This window comes from Peromyscus maniculatus, chromosome 4, assembly GCF_049852395.1.
Source record: "Peromyscus maniculatus bairdii isolate BWxNUB_F1_BW_parent chromosome 4, HU_Pman_BW_mat_3.1, whole genome shotgun sequence".
NCBI lineage: Eukaryota > Metazoa > Chordata > Mammalia > Rodentia > Cricetidae > Peromyscus > Peromyscus maniculatus.
Genome location: NC_134855.1, coordinates 19,729,950 through 19,750,583, shown reverse-complemented (window position 1 = coordinate 19,750,583; position 20,634 = coordinate 19,729,950). Strand labels below are relative to the sequence as shown.

Below are 20,634 nucleotides of genomic sequence, written 5' to 3'. Positions count from 1 at the left end.
TTCTGTTTCCAAAGACAATATTATTTCTGGTATTTTGAATATTTTTTGTGCAGCACAGTTAATAACTGTTCTCATGAGGACATTGGCATTGAAGTATGCTAACTAGGAATCAATTCTGTAATGAGCAGCACACTGGTGTAGGTAATCTGCCAAACATATTGGTTCTTTCATACCAACAGTACCAGAAATTTTGTTCAAAAATTAATGCTGATTTTTTTTACATGTACAATCTCGAGGAAGTTCCTAGATTGAAAAAGACTATTTTTCAAAGTTGCTCACGAAGCTGCTAGTTTCAACTAATATATTGGCAGCAACAATCTTGGCTTATTTATAAGACATTGGCTGCCAGAGAGTATAGCTTTTCACAGTGGGTCTGAATTTATCTCAATTCCGTTTAAAATACCTGCCATCATCACCCCTTAAATAAATGACTAAGCTGGAGAGAAAGTTTAGATTACTAAGAATGACACGAAAAATATAGATTCATGGAAGGGATAGACCAAGATCTGCTAGATTTATAGTACACATTGTGTCATTTCATGGTCTGCTCTGGGGAGTCAATCCTATTAAATTACTGTTCAGATGTCTTACCTGTCTTCTCCCTGATATATATGTATATATTCTGGACAACAAAATGTATGGATCCTATCTTTCTTTGCTTATTTATACCATACACTTGGACACAACTAGTAACTCTCCCACGGAAGGTGCTATCAGTTATAATAAAGGTCATGTCTGTTATAGAATATGTGAATATGTAAGTCTTCAACTCCGGGTGAGTAAACATGTCATTTCTAGGCAAAGCAAAGATGCATTTCTAAAAGTGCTTTCATGATGATCAGTGACCTCTGTCCTACATTCAGCAAAATGACAATCAAAGAGCAAGAATTATAACCTTCATGGATCCAAAATATGCCCAACTAAATTAGAATAACAAATGAATATTAATGAGAGCAATTAATAGATATTTAAAATTTTAGTTCCCAAACTATACACTTTCTCTTGCAGCAATCTCATTCAAATTTCTTTCTTGGTTAGTAAGAAAAACTTGACATCTTTCTTGGCTATGTAAAAAAAAAAAAAGAAAAGAAAAGAAAAGAAAAGAAAAAAACAACCTTCATTTTGTGTATTCATCAAATTGCAGCATTCTGTGCAAAACTCCACAGAATATTTATCTCACATGGAACTCTACAGGCCCATCTTTCTTCTACATCTTTGTTTTATAGGGTAACAGTTAAAGCCTCAAAAGATGAAGAAGTGTGTTACCCCAGTATCTTAACAAGAAACTAAAACTCAAAAACTGTTAGATTTTAAATTTTAAATTAATGTTAAAGAAATTTAGCTTTACATAGAAATGGAGAAAATGGTTGAGTAAATATTTATGCCTCACCCAACTTCATCTAAAAATCACATCTTGTTTTAGTATGGTTTGTTTTTTTGTAGTTAATAAACCAATGTTAATAAAAGTCCATGCTTTCCTTTGATTCTTTTTGTTTTATGCCACATATTTCTGGTACCATTTTTTTCCTCTTGGCTGTGGCAGTTTCTCAGATTTTCCATGTGTTTCATGAGCTATACATAGATGGTTTGAAAAGTATCAAGCATGTATGTTGAACAATGTCCTTCAAATATTGTGTCTGATGTTTTGCTCAGGATTATTCTTTGCTCATTACAAACCAAGAGAACCATGACTATAAGGCACTATTTCCTTTATGCCAAGGTCACACATCCATACAAATATGATTTATGACTGTTGGTACTATTCAGTGACATGACTAAGGTGATTACCAAATTTCCAATGGAAAGTTACTATTTTTTTGCTTATTATACAATATATTCTGGGAGGCAGTGACTATTCAAAACCATAACTTAAATCTACAGGATGACAAGTCATGTTCAAGTTCATGACAGCACACTGTTTACACAATTTTCATCTATCTTAAGAGATTTATCTTGTTTCTCAAATTCATTAATTCATACAACCATTTAATCTAGCTGTATGTTTATTAGAGATGTTGCTTATCAAGGTGAGAAGTTTTGTGGTATTCACAGTGATGTGTATATATATATATATATATGTGTGTGTGTGTGTGTGTGTGTGTGTGTGTAATGTACACATCTGTCCATACACATGAGAATGGTAGAGGGATCATGTACCCTCTTCTGTCCTTCTTTACCTTAAGTTTTTATGGTAGATTATTTCCCTGAACTTGAAATTCCCTTTTTTGGTTAAACTGGATGCCAGATAGCTCCTGATATCTTACTCTTTCTTCTGCCAAGTACTGGGAGTTACAGGCATGTGTTGCCATGACCAACTTCTGCATACATGCTGGGGATTTGACTTCATGTTTTCTTGTTTTACGTCAATCTCATGAGTCCCAGTAGCACGTTCTATTATTTCCAAATATTTTCAGGGTTTTTTTTTTTTTCTGTTACTAATTTCCTCTTTAGTTCCATTGTGGACTGAGAACAAACTTTCTTAGTAATCTTTTGATTACTTGAAATTTGTTCAGTTGTGTGCCATGGCCTGGAATGAATTTAAATAAATTTCCCATGTGAACTAAGACAAGTGTGTCTGATGCTTCTATTGCAGTATTCTGTAAATACCAGTTAGATCAAGCTGATTGATAACACTTTTCAGGGAAATTCTAGGCTTACTGATTTATTTTGTCTGTTTAATGTATCAAATACTACAAGAGAGACACTGAAATCTTCAACACTCATAATAATTTTGTCTGTTTTTTCACTGAAGGAGTGAGTCTGTCCTCACTTATTTTGTAGGTCTGCTCTTTAGAGGCCAATATATTCAGGATGATGTCTTCCTGGGAACTTGCTTTCTTTATCTATATATAGTGAGATTGTTACCCCTAATAATGTTTATTGTTCTAAGATGTGCTTCATTTGAATTAAGTGTTCCAGTTCCCTTAGGGTTACTGCTAGGGTATATATTTTCTCCATCTCTTTACTTTTAACTTATTTATGTCTGTATATTTAATGTGAGTTTCTTGTTTGCAACATGTAGTAGGGTCATATTATTAAATAAGCTTTGAAAAATCTCAGCTTTTTTGTTTACTAATTTTTTTTCAATACAGGATTTCTCTATGTAGTTTTGGTGCCTGTCCTGGATCTTGCTATGTAGACCAGGCTGGCCTTGAACTCACACAGATCTGCCTTCTCTACCTCCTGAGTGCTAGGATTAAAGGCATGTGCTGCAGCCACCCGGCCAATGTATTATTTGTCTTTCTTTTTTAATTTTATTTTCATTTTTATGTACATTGGTATTTTGCTATGAGTTTTGAGTCCCCTGGCTCTGGAGTTACCAACAGTTGTGAGCTGCTTTGTGGGTGCTGGGAATTGAACCCTTGTCCTCTGGAAGAGTAGTCAGTGCTCTTAACCACTGAGCCATCTCTCCAGCCCATTTTGGTTTTTTTTTTTGTGTGTGTGTGTAAATTTTTAAATTCTTTTTACATACCAACCACAGATCCCCTTCTCATCCCTCCTCCCATGCCCCCCACCTTTCCTTCCCACTTCTCATCACCTCCTCCAACAGGGTAAGATCTCCCATGGTGGGGACAACTAAGCCTGGTACATTGAATTGAGGCAGGATCAAAACCCTCCCAACTTTATCATGAGTGAGCAAGGTGTCTAACCTTAGTTAATGGGATCTAGAAAGCCAGCTCACGCACCAAGGATGATCCTGATCACACTGCCAGGGGCCCCTCAGACAGACACAGCTACACAACTGTCTCTCATATGCAAAGGGACTAGTCAGGTCCCATGCAGGTTCCACAGCTGTATGTCTGAAGTTCCTGAGTTCCTTTGAGATTGGTTAAGTTGTCTCTGTATATTTTCCCCATCATGATTTTGACCCCCTTCCCCTTGCTCATGTAATCCCTCTTCCTTCTCTTCAACTGGACTCCTGGAGCTCAGCCTGGTGCATGGTTGTGGACCTCTGCATCTGTTTCCATCAGTTGCTGGATGAAGGCTTCATTGGGATTTCTTCTATTTCTCCTTCCCAAGATGATCTGTACATCCCTCTTAGGATCCTCCTTATTTTCCAGCTTCTCTGAAGCTGTGGGTTGTAATCTGATTATCCTTTGATTTACATCTAGTATCCACTTATGAGTGAGTACATACCATGTTTGTCTTTCTGAGTCTGGGCTACCTCACTCGGGATGATATTTTCTAGTTCCATCCATTTGCCTGCAAATTTTATGATGTCATTATTTTTTACTACTCAGTAATAATCTGTTGTGTATATGTACCACATTTTCTTTATTCATTCTTTGGTTGAGGGGCAACTAGGTTACTTCCAGGTCCTGGCTATTAGGAATAATGCTGCTATGAACATAGTTGAGCAAGTGTCCTTGTGGTATGCTTGAATATCCCTTAAGTATATGCCCAAAATGGTATCATTGGGTCTTGAGGTAGATTGATGCCCAATTTTTTGAGAAACTGCCATACTGTTTTCCAAAGTGGCTGTACAAGTTTGCACTCCCACCAACAGTGGAGTGTTATCCAAAATAAGCTGTTATCAGTGTTTTTTATCTTAACCATTCTGACATGTGTAATATGGTATGTGAGAGTCATTTTCATTTGCATTTCCCTGATGACTAAGGCTGTTGAGCAATTCCTTAAATGTCTTTTGGCCATTTGGGATTCTTATGTTGAGAATTCTCTGTTTATATCTGTAGACCAATTTTACATTGGATTGTTTTGTATTTTCCTGTCTAGTTTCTTGGGTTCTTTATGTATTTTGGAGATCAGCCCTCTGTCAGATGTGGGATTGCTGAAGATCTTTTCTCATTCTGCAGACTGTCCTTTTGTCTTGTTTACTGCATTCTTTGCCTTACAGAAGCTTCTCATATTCAGGAGGTCCCATTTATTAATTGTTTCTCTCAGTGTCTGTGCTACTGGTGTTATATTTAGGAAGTGGTCTCCTGTGCCAGTGCTTTCTAGGCTACCTCCCACTTTCTCCTCTATCAGTTTGAGTGTAGCTGGACTTATGTTGAGGTCTTTGATCCACTTTGACTTGAGTTTTGTGCATGGTGATAGATATGGATCTATTTGCAAACATCTATATGTTGACATTCAGTTATGCCAGCACCATTTGTTTTTTTCCCCATTATACAGTTTTTGGCTTCTTTGTCAAGTGTTCATAGGTGTGTGGATTAATCTCAGAATCTTCAATTCGATTCTATTGGTCCACATGTGGGTTTATATGCCAACACCAAGCTGTTTTTATTACTATAGCTCTATAGTAAAACTTGAAGTCAGGGATAGTGATGCCTCCAGAAGTTGCTTTATTATAAAGGATTGTTTTAGATATCTTATGTTTTCTGTTTTTCTATATGGAGTTGAGTATTGTTTTTTCTAGATCTGTGAAGAATTGTGTTAGAATTTTGATGGTGATTGCATCGAATCTGTAGATTGCTTTTGGTAAGATTGCCATTTTTATTATGTTGGTCCTACCTATCCATGAGCATGGGAGATCTTTCCATTTTCTGACATCTTCTTCAATTTCTTCAAGGACTTAAAGTTGTTGTCATACAGGTCTTTCACTTGTTCTGTTAGAGTTACCTCCAGGTATTTTATTATTTGTGGCTATTGTAATGGATGATGTTTCTCTGATTCCTTTCTTGGTCTGTTTGTAATTTGTCTATAGGAGGGCTACTGATTTTTTTGAGTTAATCTTGTATCCTGCCACATTACTAAAGGTGTTTATCTAAAGTTTTAGGAGTTCCCTGGTAGAATTTTTGTGGTCACTTATGTAGACTATCATATCATCTGCAAATACATCCTTTCCAGTTTGTATCCCTTTAATCTTTTTGTGTTATTGCTCTATCTAGAACTTTGAGTACTATATTGACTAGATATGGGGAGAATAGACAGCCTTGTCTTGTTCCTGATTTTAGTGGAATCTACATTTAATTTGATATTGGCTGTTGGGTTGCTGTAAATTTCCTATATGTTTAGGTATGTTTCTTATATTTCTGATCTCTCCAGGACCTTTATCATAAAGGGTGTTGGATTTTGTCAAAGGCTGTTTTAGGATCTAATGAAATGATTATGTGGTGTTTTTCTTTCAGTTTGTTTATATGATGGATTACATTGACAGGTTTTTTTATATGTTGAACCATCTGTGAATCTGTGGGATGAAGCCTACTTGATCATGATGTATTTTTTTATGTGTTCTTGTGTTTAGTTTGCCAATATTTTTCCATCAATGTTCACAAAGGAGATTGGTCTTTAATTCTTTTTCTTTGTTGCATCTTTCTGTGGTTTGGGTATCAGGGTAATTGTAGCATCACAGAAAGAGTTTGGGAATGTTCCTTCTGTTTCTATTGTGTGGAACAATTTAAGGAGTATTGGTATTCATTCTTCTTTGAAATTCTGGTACAATTGTAATTGTGCCCTGAAATCATCTGGCCCTGGGCTTTTTTTTATTTTTTATTTTTGGTTGGGAGATATTTACTGCTTCTATTTCCACAGGAGTTATAGTTCTATTTAAATTGTTTATCTGGTCTTGGTTTAATTTGGGCATATGGTACTTATCCAATAAATTGTCCATTTTTTTTAAGATTTTCCAATTTTGTGGAGTACAAGTTTGAAGTATGATCTGATGGTGCTCTGGATTTCCTCGTTGTCATTTGTTATATCTCTCTTTTAATTTCTGATTTTGTTAATTTAGATAGTCTCTATCTTTTTGTTAGATTGGATAAGGGTTTGTCTATCTTGTTGATTTTTCTCAAAGAACCAACTCTTTATTTCATTGATTCTTTGTATTGTTCTCTTTGTGTCTATTTTATTGATTTCAGCCCTCAATTTGATTATTTCTTGGCATCTATTCCTCCTAGGTGAGATTGCTTCTTTTTGTTCTAGATCTTTCAGTTGTTCTGTTAGTTTTCTAGTGTGAGATTTCTTCATTTTCTTTATGTAGGCATTTAGCACTATGAACTTTCCTCTTATTACTACTTCTTTCATAGTATCCCATAAGTTTGGGTATCTTATTATTATTTTTTGTTTTTTTTTTCAAGACAGGGTTTCTCTGTGTAGCTTTGGTGCCTTTCCTGGAACTCACTTTGTAGCCTAGGCTGGCCTCCAACTCACAAAGATCTGCCTGCCTCTGCCTCCCTAGTGCTGGGATAAAAGGCGTGCGCCACCACAGTCTGGCTGTACATTCATTTTCACTGAATTCTAGGAAGTCTTTAATTTCTTTCTATATTTCTTACTTGATCCAGTGGTGATTCAGGTGAGCATTGTTCAGTTTCCATGAGTTTATAGGCTTTCTGTAATTTGTGTTGTTGTTGAATTTTAACTTTAAACCATGGTGGTCCAATTAAATACAGGTGGTTATTCCATTTTTTTTTTTTTTTTGTATTTGTTGAGGTTTGCTTTGTGACTGAGTATGTGGTCAATTTTAGAGAAGATTCCATGGGATGCTGAGAAGAAACTACATTTTCTTGTGCTTGGGTGGAATGTTCTGTAGATGTCTATGAAGTCCATTTGAATCATAACATCTGTTAGTTCCCTTATTTTTCCGTTAAGTTTCTTTGTGACAGATCTATCCATTGGTGAGAGTGGGGAGTTGGAGTCTCCCAATATTAGTGTGTGGGCTTTGATGTGAGATTTAAGTTTTAGTAATGTTTCTTTTACATATGTGTATGCCCTTATATTTGGGCAAATGTTCAGAATTGAGGCTTCATCTTAATGGATTTTTTCTGTGATGAATATGAAATGTCCTTTTTGTTGTTGTTGTGAATAATGGATGCCAGATTTCAGGGATAGGAACTGAAGTAAATTGATCCTTACTGTAAGGGTTTATGAATAATGTTTTAATGTTTGTCATAGTTTTTGAATCGACACTTATAATTTTCTTTACTGTTCTTATATTCCCAACCTTCTGTTGTCTTTATGTTCTTTAACACCTATATCGTAACAAGAATCTGAGCCTTGAAGCCCACACAGATTCACACACACACACATGCACGCACGCATACACACACACACACTGCACTGTTACTGTACTGCCTTTCTTTGAGTTCCTTGATGTTGTGGAAGAGCATGCTGCTATGCTACCATGCTACTGTGCCACCATACCCCACTGCCCCAGGTTTGTGGTGGGCTTCTATTTTAGAGCTGTGACTCTCACTCTTGTTCCTTAGGTGAGAAGAGAGTCAGGTGAGGAGGGACTTTCCTTCTCTAAAATTGGGTTAGGTTCCAGAGAAGCTTTATTTAGTGATGCTGAGGTCTATTTTACTGAAATAAAATAGATACTGAAATGGCTATACCAGCTTGCTTCCTAGGTCCATTTCCTTGGAATATCTTTTTCTATCCTTTTTCTCTGAAGTGATGTCTTCCTTGATGTTGAGATATGTTTCTTGGATGTAACAAAAGGTGCATGTATGTGTGTGTCATATATATATATATATATATATATATATATATATATATATATATATCAGTTTTTATTTTATTAAAAAAAATTCCAAGCTGTAGATTTTTAAAAATAAATCAAACAGAAGTAAGTCTGTTATAAGGAAACTTACAAAATCTGAACTATCAGAAGTTAGTAACACCTGGAATCATCATGATGTAACTGAGAAGGTGTGAATAAAAACAACAAGTCCAGAGATGGCAAAGTCAATTAGAAGTTAATTTGCCAAAGGGGACTTTATGCATTGCTTTCATCCTTTGTGGAGTATGTTCCAAGGATATACTTTTAAAAAATACGCATGTTATACTATTCTGAAACTATATTTATACCTCATTTCCCATTTTATGTTTAAAAATATGGTTTCTGATACCTTAAAATCAAATCAGAAGAAAATAATTAGAATATCCTTTTTGAGGTATACACAGTATTCAAGGCTAGTCAGTTTTAGTGTGGCAAATGCTTAACCTGTCCTCTGAATTAAATGGTTCCTTAAAGTGAAAGCTTCATGTATGAGAATTATGAAATACAAAACTGATTTAATAACCAAAATCCAGTCTCCTTCCAGCACATTGTCTCTTTAGGTTCTTTCTTTCTTTTCTGAATTATTATCTGTCTTATGGCTGTATAAGGAACACAGAGGAAGGGGAAAGACTTAATTAAGGTTCTAATGGCACATTTAGAAGTAAGCATAAACTAAGCATCTCCTCAGATGCTTTATAGCTTGTAAGCCATCATCCTCTCCTTAGGTGCCCAGTCCTGACCACCTGTTATCTGTTATCATATGTTGTCAAAAGCAGCAGACAGAGATCATTTAGGTCTCAATGCTTGGAACACTGAAGCAATTTCGACGCATTTTCCACAAAGGTAAATGGTGAAAGCTAAATATGATGTAAACAGAAACTCAGACAGATGTTTAATGGAGAAATGTTATTAAACCAGCACCGAAGTTGCGATATGAGTACTTTGTTTACACATATTTTATGGTATCCATTTTGTTTCAGTGTTTGAAGACAATAACATTACAACTAACATTATTGACCAGTGTTAGCTATGCAGCTTGCGTTAATAGTTATCCTGGACGTGATACAGAATGTTTGTTGTAAAATGTTTTTTTCAATGTTAAACCAGTCTTAGTTTGAAAACATAAAAGTGGGTCATGATGACTAAGGCAACAAATGCATTTCTTTGAACTTGATGAGGTAAAAATGCTTAAGGAAAAGCAGGGATTAGCAGGTTTCATTGAGTTAAGGCCATTTGATGCTGTACTCCCCTACATGATTTCTTCTGGGTACTGAATAACACTGAATTTCTAATATGATTTTTTTCAACTATTGATTTGTTGCTTGTCTGTACTGGAGGAAAGTCAGATGAAGATCAGCCTGGCAGTATTTATAGGCTGCATCTCATCTGTGGGACGTAATCCATCTTCGTTAAGTTCAGTAAAAGTGATAGATGGCAGTTGGCAGTGTAATGATGTGATCAGTCTGGCAGTGCCTCTCTAAATCTGGAACGGGTGCTTTCTGCAGTGTAGATATTTAATCAGTTATACACCCCATTACTGATTTAATTCAGAATGTCAGTGGCAGGTGAATAATGTGAGTATTTGTATATTAATATCATATTGTATTAATGCTCCCTTCGTTTAAGTGTGCTATTCATCTGAAAATCATAAACAGTAGCATCATGGGTAGAATAAATTTAGTGGAGATGTTAAGCATCCAGTACCTTCCATGTCTAAATTCATCATGTCAGCAAAAATTTTATCTTTAGGTTTCTGCCCATGTTCCCATGTCTAGGTGGATTTTATGACAAAATAATTATTTCCTGCAATTCATAAAATAGTTAATATATACTTTTAGGTATGCATACTTTAATTCGATTAAATACAAGTGAATTGTTAGAAAAAATGATAGGTTATCAGGTTGTATATATAAAGAAGATTGTAGAATGTTTAATAAAAATGTATTGTTAAACTAATCCTAAGAGGTTATAAACATTCTTAATGCTTTTTGTTTGTTTGTTTGTGTTTGTGTACTTTGCAGAATACAGTGATTTCACATATGTAAAAAGCAGTGTTACCTTTTGACATCTGATTTTAAAGACTAAAAAATTTAATTATTGCTTGTTTATATGTAACATTTCTCAAATATATTATATAATCCTTAAAACACAGAAATGTTTGTAATTTTAATATTTTATTGTACAAAACTATGTGTGTGCTATCTTCTGTAGCTCTTTATTTAGAGTTGATAAAATTTCAGTAACTCAGAAACTTAGATTATAACATTTTTAATGAAGTGGAACAGCCCGACATGTTTGCAGTTCCACATGTGATCTGAAGAGAAATAAGCTCAATTTTCCAGTGGATGCCTGAACCACGAGTACCAGCAGGCTGCTTTTATACTGTCCTTCCCAGAGAGCTGTCTTTAGATTATGAGCAGAAAGAAATTACCAATAACAAGTAACAGTGAAGTGGATTAACCATATCAGTATACTGTCATAAGTGTGTTGGAATGTGTTTTTTTATCTTTTGAAAGCTTAATGCCATACACATATTAACATTTCTAAATTTTAGCTGATCCATGTATCTAAAATCCTAGGAAAGGAAGTTATAGATGAGTCCACTGTGGTTGGGGATAATTTTACAAATTTGTAAGAAAGCAGTTTCATGTTTTCTGTCAATGTCATCAAAGGGAAAGCTGAAATTTCCCTAGTCCTTCAGAGAGTATTCTTGAGGAAGTATGTAGTATGGATTGCAAAGATTTGTACATAGTAGTTTTGTATAAATGACCGTGGTTACAGACTAAACAATGAAGCTTAATCCACTGAACATTATTGCTCTGTCTAGCCTATGCTTTCCCCTCTTAACTAGCTCAATAAATATCATTTGTCACATGGGCTTTGAATGAGGAAATGTCCTTGCACTGTTAATGCAAGGCTATCTTTATTAATATATTCTTCTTTCTGAAGAGTATACCAATATTTTATACAAAGCCTTAATTCATAAACCATAAGTAAATATGATTTACTGTGTGACTATTAGATCTCAAAAACAAAAGAAAACAAGATAGGACAATGAGATAAAGAAGAGAAATATATATATATATATATATTCTGGCCACATGAAAATGTAGTAAATTTAAGACCTATAGGAAAAACTAATGATGTCTAAAAATGCCTGCATGTAGGTTACAGAGCAGCTATCTATCAGTCCATTGATCTGCCACATCTGTTTGAAACTTTTCTTGAAATGAAGACTTTTCTCATATTCATTTATTTCAGATTTAAATATCTTCTTCATTTTCTCACAGCAGCGTCTATAATCTTTAAAGTGACAGAAGGATGACATGTTACTTTGTCTTACTTAAAATATATTATCAGCATCTTTTTTGCTAACAGTTATTTCCATAATGTTTCTTTCCAGTAAACCATAAGCTTTACACACAAATGTGCTCACTTATCTTCATAGCATCCTTGTTCAGTTAGGGGCTGCTGGTCATTACGCTATTTTATAGATGATAAACAATGATTCTAAAGACCCTTTTCCGGGCACTTAGTCTGCTGATTGCTCTAACTGTATTAAAATGATTAGTATTCACTTACACTCTGCCTAAGATATCAAGAGTCACCTGACTTTAAGTGTCACAAATGTTCAAGAATTGCCTCCATTGTCTGTATTTGCTATTTTTGTGATTTGTTTACTCTTTGTAAAATAATGTATAAAATAATGTAAAAAATATTATTTTGTGTGTGTATTGACACACATATACACAAGCAAGTATATAGGTACACCCAAATGGTATACACATATATTATCATAATCTAAATCATTAGCAACAACAGTCTGTCAAACCACAAAAGTGATTTCTGCTTCAGTTTTCAAATGTCAGGTTTTGGACTCAAGAGTGTTGAGTGTACTGGAAGTGCAAGGTCTGAGGTCATAGGTCTGCACCTCGCCTTCTGTGCCCATTGCCATCAGAATACTAATTAAGTGTCTTCAAATAGTATTGTGCAAATAGAAAAGGATTGTTTCCCAAATCACAACATCAAAACCTTTGGCTCCTTTACTTACTATTTTCTTTAAATTCAGTGCTGGTACTCTCCCCGCCAGCTTACTTTCTGCATCACTTTCAGCTTCCTCCGTTAATAAAGAAAGCAATCTTACAACTTTGTTTTAAAAATAAACTGAGTTGAATGGTAGCACAATTTTGTATGTGGTATTCCCAGGGTTCTGTCTTAAACACTATCAGCTTTGTGTTTCTGTTTCTTATTTTTTTTTCTAACTTGTTTTAGTACAAGCGCACATTTGTGTTCTAGCTTTCTTGATAAGATGCTAAATAGAGAGAGAAATATTATCTCTTTTTATTATCGTGGATTCTTGCAATATTCCTCTTTTATTGGCCCCAGCCAACTTGTCTCTTTACTTTGCATTTTACATGTATGAAACAAATCTAGCTTTAAAAATAGCTGCTTATTGGCCCGATTGTCATAGAATGATGGAGAACACCCTGTCTAAATCGAACTGGGATCGTACCAGTGGTGGGAGCCTCAGGCTCTGCCACCAGCTGGAGCTCAGGCTGGGACCAGGGCCCTCACAGGGCTCTGGAGAAGTAGTCAAAAGGAAGGCAGACTTTAATGCCAAGAGGAAAAAGAAGGCAAAGACACACTATCTCTGAACAGTGATTCAAGCAACGTGGCCACCCTGTGAGAAATGGCTATCAATGAGGGAGGGCTGCAGACTTATGAGATCAAGTGTAACCCAAGCTCCTCAATGTCAACACCAAAAAGCCACTGCCTGTGTCATAGAAGCATCTGAGGCCATGAGCAAGAACTACTAGCAAGTGCTGCTGGATGTCAGGCAGTCTGTTCATCTCTTCCCTCCTGGCATGCCAGGCAAGCAGAGAGAAGGCTTCAGGAAGCACGAATAGACATCACCCTCATCTTGGATTGCAACCATCATCTCGTCTACTACCAGAGCTATAGTGATATGGTGGTCACTCTTTTGTTGGTGGTGGATGAGAAGCTGGCAACATCCCTGGAAGAAAAATTGTCTACCCACTACCTCAGGAATTTCATGGATCCCACAGTGGACAATACCAAGCACATACTTAGTTATCCGATGCCCATCCTGGACCAAATGAACCCAGAACTCCATGACTTGAGGCAGAATGCTGAGGTGGAGATCATCTTGGTCCTCAGCTGGCTTAGCACCTGATTTGTGCATGCCCTGTCGGACTTCAGACACATTGTGAGGCTGTATGATTTCTTCTGGTTTGCCCCTTGTTCAAGTCCATTTACTTTGCAGAACATGCCGTACCACGAGCAAGAAGTCCTGGACTGTGACTGTGACGTGGCCTCTGTCCAGCACCTGTTGTCCCAGATCCCTCAGAACCTGCCCTTTGAGATGCTCATCAGCAGAGCAGGAGACCTCTTTCTTCAGTTTCCCCTTTCTGAACTTGCAAGGGAGGCGGTCTGAGGTTCGAACAAAAGACGACCTGACCAAACCAACGAACAACGCTTTGTGAAATTGACAGTGATGGGACTAATGGTGCCATTTGGAACCTCGGTACTAGCAGTGGAGTGCCCTGGAAGTGGGTCCCTAAGCTCCAGCTGCAGCTGCTCCCCTAAACAAAGCTCAAGGAGTTGTTTCTTTACCCAGCTCTCCTCTTCCTGAAAGGCACAGGATTGCTGTGATGAAAGGTTTTCTGTCAGAGGTGTTCTGTTCTGCCAGCCTTGGCAGTTTGTCTTTTGTCTTGGGTGGCTAGGGGCCGAGCTGCCTGACACTGGGCTTAGTGCTCTCTGCTCCTCTCCTGTTCAAAGTGACTCTGGAGAACCCATCTACCCAACTCAGTGCTTCAAAGAGAGCTGGGCTCAGAGATGCCCGGATTAGACCACCCTATGTCCTGTGTATCCTAGACAACGCAGGCAGGGGCTGTCTACAAAGTCCAACCTTGGGATGAGAGTGAGGGCAGAGAACTCTAGCCTGGAAGCCATCTGGGCCTCTTTTAGAAGCGGCTGTCTTAGCTGGTCAGAGTCAGAGACAGACAAGAACTGAGTTCTAGTTAAATTTAATGATCCCAGCCTCGAGATCACATGCGGAGGAGTGTTAGCGGCCTGGGTGATGTTGCCTGTGTCTCACTATTCTTTTTCTACAAGCCACGTGACACTGCCTATAGAGACATTTTAATGCTATTTTTATGATTGTATACTACACCTAACATAGTAAGCATTCTCACTTTAAAAAAAAAAATTACCTATGTGTGTGCACAGGTGCCCACAGAGGCCAGAAGCAGGCTTCAGATTTCCTGAAGCCTGGTGTGGGTGGTGGGATCTGAACACCAGTCCTCTGGTCAAGGTGGAGCAGTAAGCGCTCTTAGCCATCTCTCCAGCCTCCTCTCTTTCATAGTTGCTTCACGGGAGAAGCTATCAGAGTGATGAGCTTCCACTGGACTAACTTTTTTTCCCCCCTTTTTTTGTGGAGGGGAATGGAACCCAGGGCCTTGCAGAAGCAAAGCAAATGTTCTACCACTGAGCGGCCCCAGTGTAACATGATTTGCTAAATGGCCTTATTAATAAAAAAATAGAAAACCGGGAGCCAGGTATTAGGGTGAACGCTGAGAGATCAGAGAAACAGGACAAGCCACAGCCAACCTCACCTTGCCAACTCCTCTGCCAATTCTGTTTCCCCAAATCCTCAGCTAAAATCCTCTGAGTCCTCACCTGGAAGGAATCTCAGCTAAAATGCTTAAAAGCCTCTAGTTCATGGTCCTCATGCCTTACATACCTTTCTGCTTCCTGACATCACTTCCTGGGATTAAAGGCATGTCCCTTCCCAAGCAAAGATATGAGATCTCAAGTGCTGGGATTAAAGGTGTGTGCCACCATGCCTGGCTCTGTTCCCAGTATGGCCTTAAACACACAGAGATCCAGGCCTCCCAAGTGATAGGATTAAAGGCATGTATGCCACCACTGTCTGGCTTCTATGTCTAATCTAGTGACTGTCCTGTTCTCTGAACCTCAGAAAAATTTTATTTATTAGAGCATAAATAGTATCACCACACCCCAGACTTTTTCAGTAGTTTGTTTGTTTGTTTGTTTGTTTGTTTGTTTGTTTGTTTTGAGAAAGGGTCTACCTAAATTACCCAGGCTGGCCTTGAACTTTTGGTGTTCCAGACTCACCTCCAGATTATCTGGGATGACAGGGTTGCACCTGAGATATCTTCCGTGTTCCATTTAGCCAAGGTTGCTTTGTGAACAGCTCCATGCCTCACATTAGCACTTCTTCTCTCACTTCCCTTATTTTCTGCTAATCACCCACCTTGACCTGTCCTTGTATTAATCTCCTCAGCTGCTGGTGTCAGGCTGGGAGACATTTCCTTGGAGAACCGCCTCCGACCTGTAGACAGGTTTTGGCAGGAACCACACACTACCAGGCCTGCTTACACTTGGGCTCCTCCAGGAGGGGTGCTTGGGATCCATGGGATCACTCAGTGTCTTTCTAGGATAGCTTTCTTAAAAGCAAAGCCAGGCTTGCTTTATAATAGCTCAGACTTGAAAACAAAAGTGTTTTTTGCTGCTTTAAAGGGTATAGAGTGGGAAGCAACTACATACTTCTATTTTCCTGATCTTTCCTGGGCACTCGTTTCTAGTCCTACTATTTCTAGACCGGACATGTCCCCTCTGCCCACTGTATGTAGTGAGTGGGACTCTCTGCAATTTGGACAGCCACAAGCCAGAGCACAACACAGGAGGTTGCTAGGCTGAGTTACACAAAGCTTTAACCAAATCAAGCTGCAGTGCTAAGCCATTCTCCACACAGGATCCCTGCCTAGAATGAGTGATTCATGGGGATTCATTCAGGACAAAGGAGAAGTTTCTAGGCTCTAGAGTGTTAAGGTGACGAATACTGACAGTCTACCACAGGAGCTTGTCATCTGTGCCTCTAGCCTGTTTGAAAAGCTGGCTGAGGGGAGGGGCATTGGCCCAGGGTCTGAGCCACAGTTCTGCATTCAAGCAAACAGGTGACACTGGCTTGTGCTGACCTGAAGAAAGTGGTGTCAACCCCAACCAGGACTCACCCTGCTACTGAGAAGAAACCATCGTCAATTTGCCTTCAGGAATTTCTGTAAAAATATATGTAGATATTTTGTACAGAGGCCTCTATGAAACAAACACCCTTATGCAGTTCCTCAATAAAAAGGGAGGGGTGGGGGAATCTGCTTATCTTCACAACTATTTGCTTTCTTTAGGAAGTTTGATGATTGTAACTTATCTTCATTATTTATTTATACTTTAGCGTTAGATGGGCTTATGAAATCCTAATTCTTTTGGATATTTATGGTTATCACCATTTACTTTTCTCCTAACATGTTTGTTTTCCTTTTAAATATTTTTCGTATCATTTATTTTTTATTTTAGAGAGTATCTCATGAGCCCAGGTTGGCTGCTAATTTGCTGTGTATCTGAGGATGACCATGAAAATTAGGCAGGTGTTACCAGGTGGGATTTGCCAATGCTAGGGATTGAACCTAGACCTTTGTACAAATAGATCCAGCAGTCTCCAGCTGAGCTACACCCCCATCCTTCTTTAATCTACTTTATCCACTATTACAGATATACATAAAACAAATATTTGAACGTATTCAAATCTTTCACATATTTTTTTCCATTTTATTATTACTGAATAGTTAATAATGGTAAAAATGATAAATTTGCCAAATCAACATTTAAAATGTACACTTTAAATAGAAAATTCAAGTGAACATGAAATACTTTTTTCCTTAAAACAGAGAGTGTTATAGTAAAAGACAACTAGAATTTAGTTTTTAGAATTTTAGAAAGACAATTTAGAATTTAGGTTACAGAACTACCTAAACTTACATCATGCTTTTATTTTACTCTAAATAACTTTTATTTATTATTCAGATATAAAGAATAAAATGAGTCATCAACAATTTGAAAGTTACCTTACTTAGTAACTTTTGTACAACCACACGGTTATAGTAAATCAAATGTAGAAGAATTTAGATTTCTCAAAGGAGCGATAATTTTATGAAGAACAATTACAAATTTTCTTGAAAGATATATATGAAATTAAAAATTATTTGCCAAATTTATCAAGCCTATAGTAAATGTTTGATGTATATCAATCACAAATTTTGTGTTTTATAAACTTTGTGATATTGTATGATATTTGAGTTTTGTTGCTGTTGTTTTTTTCGAGACAGGGTTTCTCGTGTAGTTTTTGTGCCTGTCCTGGAACTTACTCTGTAGCCCATGCTGGCCTCAAACTCACAGAGATCCTCCGGACTCTGCCTCCAGAGCCTCCTGAGTGCTGGGATTAAAGGCGTGCGCCGCCGCCGCCACCGCCGCCACCACTGCTGCCGCCACCACCACCCGGCAATATCTGAGTTTTCACTTTATTAACATGAAAGATTTGAATTGTAATTGCACACCATAATTCACACTACAACTTAATTATTATTTGAGTAAGGTAGATGGAACTTAGTGTAGCTTATTATTTCCATTTTTACAAGGCAATATAACACAAAAAGGAAATTCATAATTAATTAACATTAAATGATGAATGAATTCAATAGTGTATGATGTAATGTGAACTGATGTATAAATAAAGGGAAGTTTGTTAAGCAAATATTAAGGATAAAATTTTGATTTCTAGAATGTTTATTATATCTTATTAAAAATAATTTTCTACCTACAAATTTTTTAAATTCATTCTTGGACAGTTTCACACACGTATTTAAAGCATTCTTGGAACTCCTTCTCTCACTCTCTTTATCCCCTTCTCACTATCAATCATTTGCCAAGATTAATGACTCATAAGGTGGCATCCCAATGCCAGCCAGCAAATTTAAAAAATAATAATAAGTTTACATGTAGATTTTGACAGCAAAGTTGACAACTAATCTATAATTGATCATTTACAAATACAACATTCTAAAATTAACATGAATATTTAAAGATCACACTAAATTTTCTTTAAAATAGTCACAGTGATAAAGTGAAAGTTTCTGTTTGTGCAGTCATAAATGCTGACTCTTAACATTAGTTTATAATATAAACAAAATCTGAGAATTGAAATGTAGTGTTTAAAGAATGAGTGCTTGAGAAACTAACCATTATGGAATGGGCAAAGAGTAACCTGAAAATTAAAAGCACAAACATTCTTCACGATAATATTTAGATTGGATATGGAGAGCTTGGGAGATAACTGAGTTGGTAGAACTCTTCAAGGACCCAGGCTCAAGTACCTTAACCGACATAGAACTTTAGTATAGTTGAGCATTTGTAACCCTAGTACTGTGGCAGATGAAAACAGGGTTCAGGCTTAGTGGCCACCAGTCTAGCTCCAGATTTAATAAGACATGTTTTCTAAAGATAATACAGCATATTGATAGAACATGACACCCAACATCTTTCTCTGGTTTCTGTTCATGCACATGCACACAAACATATGTGCATATACCACATACCCATATGCACAAAATATACACACATAAAAATAAAAGAAAAGTAGATATGTAAGTTAATATCCTAAAGTCTATTCAGTGGCACATTCTTAAGGAATTCTGTCCTGAAGTATCATTTTATGTTGGTTTACTTCAAGACAGTTTATGTTTTAAAAGGATCTCTGTGTCTTCATAGGAGAGCATCTACACGGGGAAACAGACTCAAGGAAATTGCAATATTAAATGCCTCCATCTTTTTAATGATTAACTTTGATGTTCTAAATTAACTTTTTAGCAAAGAAGAAGCTTAATGTCAGACACACTCACTACACATACACACACACTGTACCACACCACATATAGGACACTGCCTCGACCTAGTTGAAACCACAGATGGGTCTTTAAGTATTTGATTTGAGAACAGCACAAATACAATATATTCACCACCTGTCATCCCTGATATTTAGTGATGCAGAAAATGACTATATAGAACATCAGTGTATAGCTGATGTTCTATACGCTGAATTTTAAATCTAGAAGGTACAAAATAATTGAGGAGATAGGTATAAAAGTCATTTTGATACAGTTAAAAATAAAGTAGAAGTTTTGACATGTATTATTATATATGGACAAGTACAAAGGGGTGAGAGAAGACCCTAGGGTAAGGAAGCCTAGTGAGTAGATATTTCTCTGAAGACAATCCTTAATGGTAAACAGAATTGAAGGAGAATTACAACATTGCCCTTTTCTATTTTTATAGAGGAGAAAACATCTTACAACTCTGTGTCTGTAATTCTTCCTCATCCCTCGTCTTCCTTCTCTTCTCTCTCCTCCCCATCATTCTCTCTGTACATTTCATTTTTTCTCCAATCTCTTTTTTCCCTCATCAGGTAAAAGGTCAGGAAACCCTGCATTAAATCTTTCTTATTTTCACAGTTCCTGCAGTTACTTCAGGCTACATACTCATATCTGAAGATTTGGAGTTAGGATCTTCCAATGAGATACTTGTCTTTCTGAGTCTGGGTTACTTCACTGTATATTATCTTTTCTAGTTCCATCCATTTACCAGGATAGACCCTGGAGAAGGATATGGGAGATCTTGCTCAGCAAGAAGGATTTTTAATGATGGTGCTTATAACTAAAGTCATGAACCACCCCAAAATCACTAAGAGCCTTGGGTAATATGAAGATGAAGTGTCAACAGATATATAGGGAACACCAAGAATATGATGATCATAAAAACTAGCAATAGAGAGAATGAAAGGAAATAAAACACAGAATAAAACACTGTAGGAATTGCACATTTATTTTTCCTTTCTGAACAAACACCATTTTTACTTCAATTACATAGGCATCCTAATTAAAATACTTTCAAATGTTTGCCTTCTCTGTAATGTAACACATTTGAGTTTTTTAATATTACATCTTATTATTATTTTAGTTTTTATACATAGTTTCACTCTATAGTTGGAATAGAACATATGTATGCCCCAGGCACCAAGGATATCTAAAATGTGCTTGAAAAACAAACCCCTAAGAAAAGTTGTGCTGGAATTTAGGTCATGACTCTGCCCCCTCCTCCAATATTTTTTTTTGTTGTTGTCAGGAAAGAAATACTCAAACTAAGTTATTAAGGAATGACTGACATGAAGGGATTCTGAAGGGAGACATAGCAAGATTCAGAAATAAGGCCGAATAATGTATCATTTTTTATTTAAACCATAGTTC

At 36.8% G+C, this 20,634-nt stretch overlaps 1 protein-coding gene and 1 pseudogene across 1 annotated transcript in view; both read left to right on the top strand.

The window, feature by feature from the left end:
* The window catches only part of Lrp1b (LDL receptor related protein 1B), a 1,955,528-nt gene that overhangs the window by 1,536,566 nt on the left and 398,328 nt on the right, over positions 1-20,634 (top strand). The gene's annotated exons all lie outside the window — the stretch shown is intronic.
* LOC121829181 (TBC1 domain family member 20 pseudogene) lies at positions 12,931-13,913 on the top strand (annotated as a pseudogene).